A 6000-nucleotide genomic window follows, 5' to 3' on the forward strand; every position below is an offset into this window, starting at 1 on the left:
GGCCAGGAGCACAGCAGGGCTCAGGCAGGCTGCCTGTCTGCTGTGGCCCCACACCGCTCCTGGAAGTGGCTGTGGCCAGCTGCTGCTGGCATGTCTCTGCGCGCCCCTTTCCAGCCAATTGGAGCTGTGAGGACAGTTCTGGGGGTGGGGGCAGCGCACAGAGCCGCCTTTCCTCCCACCAGGTGCGCGCGGAGACATGCCTGCAGCAGCCAGCCACTTCCGGGAATGGCATGGGGCCACAGCAGGTAGGCAGCCTGCCTGAGCACCCCTGTGCACTGCAGGGCTTTTAGCAGCCCGGAGATCGCGAGGGGGCAGCCAAAGAGCCTGGCGGGCCGGATCCAGCCTGTGGACCATATTTTGCCCATCCCTGGTGTAAGTGAAGACTTAAGTGTGTGTGTGTGTGTGTGTGTGTGTGTGTAAACGTACCGGACACTTCTGCTCTGATTAAAGGATGTGGAGGGAGCGGGGCGGTGTGTGTGTGTGTGTGTGTATATATATATATATTTATATATGTATAATATCTTAAAATCTAATGACAATTCGGTTCCATCTATAAGGACAATTAACATGTTGTTGACCATGATTGTCAAAAATGGGTTCTTCCTCACCTGCTGTTGAAAACAGTTCAACTGTTAATGAAGATGAGACCACAACCATTTTCAACACAGTTTACAGAAAGGGTGATAGATGCCACTTGCCACCAGGGGCAATCTTTTTCTGTAACAGTGTTGAAAATGGGTTTTGTCTGGCCTACACCAGCAACCAAATCACTTTCAACCTCTGTTATGGGCAAGAGTATACAAAGGGAGGGGGCGGGAGGAATAATACCAAACATCCATTGTCACCTACTACCAACTTGCCTAGTGTTGACAGACCCTCAGAGGGACACATTCTGCCCTTGTGTGGAAGCATGGTGTTACCGAGAGCAGAAATTATTGCAGTATGTCCCCTTGCAGTGTTCCTCTACCCTAACACAAGCAAGTGTGTTTTTTCCAGAACTGTGCACAGTAGGGGGAAATGTGATCTGGGGGTGCAGGCAGATTTATTTGGTTGTGGTGTGTTGTCTGTGTTGCTTGGTGCTTGTTTTAGTGGTGAGACGTGTCTCTGGGTGGAGGGGTAGAGGTACGTACTGTTACATGCATTAATTTTTCATTTTCCTGCTTATGGGTTAGATATGTTATGTTCAGTCCAACCTTAACTGACACAACAACATAGTGTTTTTGCGTATTGATACAGAGTGTCCCAACTGAATGGCATTACCAAGAGCCCAAGACTAGTGTCGTTCAACAGCACGGGAGAGAGTCAAAAATGAGGGCAGGGTGCTTATAAGAGAGGCAGTGTGGTCTAGGATGTGTGGGTAAGGCAACAGACTGGGACTCGAGACCTGGGTTCAATTCCTGGCTCTGCCCCTGGTCTCCTGGGGGACCTTGGCAAGTCACTTTCCCTCCCTGTGCTTCCTTTTCCCTATCTGTAGATGGGGATAGTGATACTGACCTCTTTTGTAATGCACTTTGAGAGCTTCTGAGGACAAGCACTCTAGAAGAGTTTTGCATTTTTATTATTAATTATTGTAACCACACATTCAGCCCTACTAGAGAGCCCAGAACCTCCTGAATATCCTCCTTTAATTCTCACTCCTTCTGGAGTTCCAGCTGAACAAAATATTCCTCAGTTCCTCTCCTAAGCACCCCTGAACTATCACTGCTCATAAACCGCTGTAGCTGCATTTCATTGGCGGGTGAAGTCCGTCCTCTTTTTGTTAAAGTTGGTTAAGCACTTCAGAATCCTTCCAGATGAAAAGCATCACCAAATGTACAGAATTATTTCCCAGATCCTCAAAGGTATTTAGGCAGCTGTCTGTCATTAATTTCAATGGGAGTTAGGTGCTAAAGTATCTTTGGAGATCTGGGCTATTGTGTGTGAAAGAAACATGTTGTTTGTACTGATGTTGTTGGCCCCAGGATATTAGAGAGACAAGGTGGGGGAGGGAATATCTTTTATTGGACTAACTTCTGTTGGTGACAGAGACAAGCTCTCCAGCTACACAGAGCTCCTTTTCATGACTGGACAGAAACATGACATTTTTTTTCCTGACTAGCAGAGCACAGGTGTGTTTAACCTCATGACCACTAGATGTCACAGTTGCTTTTTTAATTTTAAGTTGCTATAGATGAAAATGCAGAGTGGAAATTTTCAGTGAGGAAAAAATTGGGGTATTTCTTCAAGTTCAGTAGTAATTTTTGACCAGCCTTTTGTAAAGCAAAGTCAGGGGATATATTGCCGGTGCAGACACTGAAGGTGGACATGGTGTATGTGTGTGGGAGGGGGGAATCTTTATTAAAAAGACATAGACTCCTTGCAACAGAGGGTGCTGGGTACTTCACTCAACAGAAAAGATGGACTTGTATGTGAGACTATTTCAAACAGGTGGCTTTACAGAGCTATGAAAGGGACACTTGTGTACAAGTGCCATACTAAATAAAACTAACTAGGAGTAAGGGCTTGAGTGTAGATATTAAAAGGAGTCTCCAGGAAGTGCTGTTATCCAGTCAGTCTCTCTCTCTCTTTCTCTCTGTTGTTTCATCCAGCCTAACAATGCATGCCATGCAATTAAAGAAGGTTCACAATATAGAGATTCTGGTGAGTAAGGAGCCCAAACAAACGGGTTTGTTGCTCAGTAGTGCCCATTTACCTGCTGGCCTTCCAGGACTCCTAATTAATTCTAAAACATTTTTAAAAAAATTTAAGGGGCAGAGTGGTAGTTGTCCAAGTCACCTCTATCAGATGATCAGATGTAGAAGAAAGTGAAGCAAATATTTGCATCACTTGCAAATTTACTCAGGCAAATAATTGCAAGAGCGTTTCTTTACAATGTAGCTGGATAACGTCCACAATTTCTGCAGGCATCTACTTCTCTGTGTAGCCCACCAAATAATTAAAAAGGAGTCCCAGGAGATGTAAATCTGACTCTTTCTACCTTTATTTTGCTTCCAGATTGTCATCTTTATTTGCTCCTTAGCTCACTTTCCTCTTTTGCTGCAATATGTCTATACCAAACAGGTGTATCATCTATCAATAGCTCTGTAACTTAGGGCATCGCTGAGGTGGGACTATACCTACCCTTATCCAATCCACAGGAACCCTGTCTCTAGAATATCTTTTCCATGATGAGACATGGGGGTGAGGTTGGGCAGGTTGGGGGTGAGGCTATTAAGTAAGTTTATTATATTAGTGTTCCAAAATCTGGTTTTAAGATGGAAAAAGAGAAATGAAGGTATAATGAGCTTATATGCAGTATTTATTTATAGCAGGCCTCCAGTATTCTAGGGCAGCGATTTGCAACCAGGATTATGCATACTCTTGGGGGTATGCAGAGGTCTTTCAGGGGGTACATCAACTCATCTAGGTATTTGCCTAGTTTTACAACAGGCTACATAAAAAGCGCTACTGAAGTCCGTACAAATTAAAATTTCATACAAGCAATGACTTGTTTATACTATATTCCATGCATAAAGTATGCAGAATAAGTACAATATTTATATTCCAATTGATTTTATAATTATATGGTAAAAATTAAAAAGTAAGCAACTTTTCAGTAATAGTGTGCTGTGATGCTTTTGTATATTTCTGATTTTGTAAGCAGATAGTTTAAAAGTGAGGTGAAACTTGGAGTACACAAGACAAATCAGACTTCTGAAAGGGGTACACTAGTCTGGAAAGGTTGAGAGCTACTGGTCTATCGTCCTTTGTCATAAATATGCAGCCACGAATTCACAACTAAAAGTAGACCCAAATTGCAGCAGGTAATAAAAATCAGTCCAAGACATAGGTAAATGTCTCCTTTCTCATCACAGCCAAGGGTGCTGGAACAGTTTTTATAGTGGGGGTGCTGAGAGCCATGGAACCAAACTTTAAACTCTGTGTATAATGGAAACCACTTCAAGCCAGGGAGTGCGGTAGCACTCCCCCACCCAGCACTCCTAGTTCCAGCACCTATGATCACAGCCCACCCACCAGATCAAGAGTGCAGCATTCCCTACATCTAGTTCCTGCCGTGGCTTCTGCTTTTATTGTTAAATGTGCAGTTTCCCCAAATTTATTTACTCTCCTACACATAGGTTCCTGCAATTACTAGTTTATTGTTCTCTTAGTGCCTAAGCACCTTCTTGAAAGCATCACATAGGCCTGTTCCTGCCCCCGCTGAATCCTTGTCATTGGATGGAAGAGGAGGAGGATTTGGGTTTTAAACCTCTGACACCTACCATTAAAACAATAGAAAACCCTTTTCTCTCTCCTGATATTACAGACATCAAAATGGCAGAACTCTCTTTTTGTTCAGGATGCTTTTTTTTTTTTTTTTTTTGGGGGGGGGGGTGTTTATTTTCCAAATGGTAGCCACTTCATTTCTGTACCTAGCCAGTCATGATTACTGCAGCTGAACTACAGCGAAATGAGTACCCACACACTCATCCTTGCTGTGCAGAACTATTGGCACTTGCTGCAGTTCCAGGCTGTTGGCATCTGTTTTACAAGAGAGTGACTATATCTGCAAGACAATAAATGTCTCAATGTAATTTTCCAGCTCCAGTTTTGCATGAGAAGGAGAGGAGGACGTTGTCAGTTTCACTGTCTGAGCTGTCAATGGATGATTCATAAATTAGATGCTTTCTATAAACTGCAACGTCTGGTGCTTGTGTGTGTTGGCAAACGGAAAGCCATCTTGGTCCCATCCATCTAACAGGTGAGAACGACAGAGTGGCAACACATGCAGCTTGCACGTTTTTATGTTTTAACAAAATGATCCTTACAAAATTTACAGAAATATGGTTTGGTGTTAGCCTCCGTTCTTCTCTTCTCTGCTTTTGACTTAAACAGTGGTTACTTGATTGCTTTAAAGGAGGTTTAAGTTCTGGGTTTGCAACTTTTGGGGACCCACCGTCTTTTTAATGTGTAACTGGCATAAAATTGTGTCATATTTTTAGTTTTGACATTTATAAAATAATTTCTACTGCATTAGAACTGGGGAGCACAACCCAGAAATGCAAAACTGTCAAACTGCCTCTCCCGTGTTTATTTTATTGGAAACAGTTTTACTATCGCTGCCATTTAATTTTTGTATTAATTATGCAAACATTGAAGGTGAGAAGTCAAAGTCAATGTTGAGAGTTAAGCCAATGTTAACTAAGCATTTCTGAAAATCCCACCCTATCTGCTTCAAAAGGCCAGTCTCTTTAACGCAGGCTTGGAGCTCCTGTTGATGGGAGCTTCTGAATGAAAAAAAAGATGAAAAGAATCTTAGTGCCAGTTTAAAAAAAACCAGACTCCTGTCACTTGAGTGATGATGCCAGCTTGAAATACAGTCTAGACATCTGAAGTAGTCATCAGAATGATGTGAGATTAGTTCTGCATTTCCAGCTAGCAGTTTCTTAAGTCCTTAGATCTCACTTTTCTCAGTATGTATAACTTGAAGTGTTCTGTTTTTCAGCGGGGATATATATTTTTTTCTTCCTGCATCTGATTTCTGCAAAACTGTAATCTAGAGAAAGGAGAAGCCTTTTCTATTGTTCCTTTTTTGCTGATTTCAGTTATTTCCTTTCTCTGACAATTTCTCACTTTTCTGTGCTGTGGGTGACCTCTTGTGTGAAGAACAATGTAAAGCACATTAAAAAAGATCCTATGTTAATGCCATTAATCTTATTACTATTTCCTAAAAACTGCCACCAGGTGTTTGCTGGTGCAGAGGATAGTGGCTAATGTATTGCTTGACAGATAGTATTTTGCCTCCAAAGTGCTATCAATCATAAGCAGAGCTGCTTAGAAAAGCAGGAGATTTGTTTGTGAAATTTTTTGGCAGAAAATTTAGTTCCTTTCTGTTTTGTCGTTTATCTTGAAATGTTTTGACCACCTCTACAGCTGCTGTGGGGGGAAAGGGTGATTTTTTTTTGCAAACAATGTATCGTGTTAATGTAGAAAAATCACAATTTGGAATATTTCAACCAA

General features: G+C 42.1%; 1 protein-coding gene across 1 annotated transcript in view; it reads left to right on the forward strand.

Moving 5' to 3' along the window:
* MAPK9 (mitogen-activated protein kinase 9) overlaps window positions 1–4729 on the forward strand; it is a 79467-nt gene extending 74738 nt beyond the window's left edge. Inside the window, exon 13 of the transcript XR_013346867.1 lies at window positions 4583–4729. The gene's annotated coding sequence lies outside the window, so the exon portion shown is untranslated. The remainder of the gene's footprint in view (window positions 1–4582) is intronic.
* The last annotated feature ends 1271 nt before the right edge of the window (window positions 4730–6000 follow it).

Source organism: Eretmochelys imbricata, chromosome 8 (assembly GCF_965152235.1).
Source record: "Eretmochelys imbricata isolate rEreImb1 chromosome 8, rEreImb1.hap1, whole genome shotgun sequence".
NCBI classification, from domain to species: domain Eukaryota; kingdom Metazoa; phylum Chordata; order Testudines; family Cheloniidae; genus Eretmochelys; species Eretmochelys imbricata.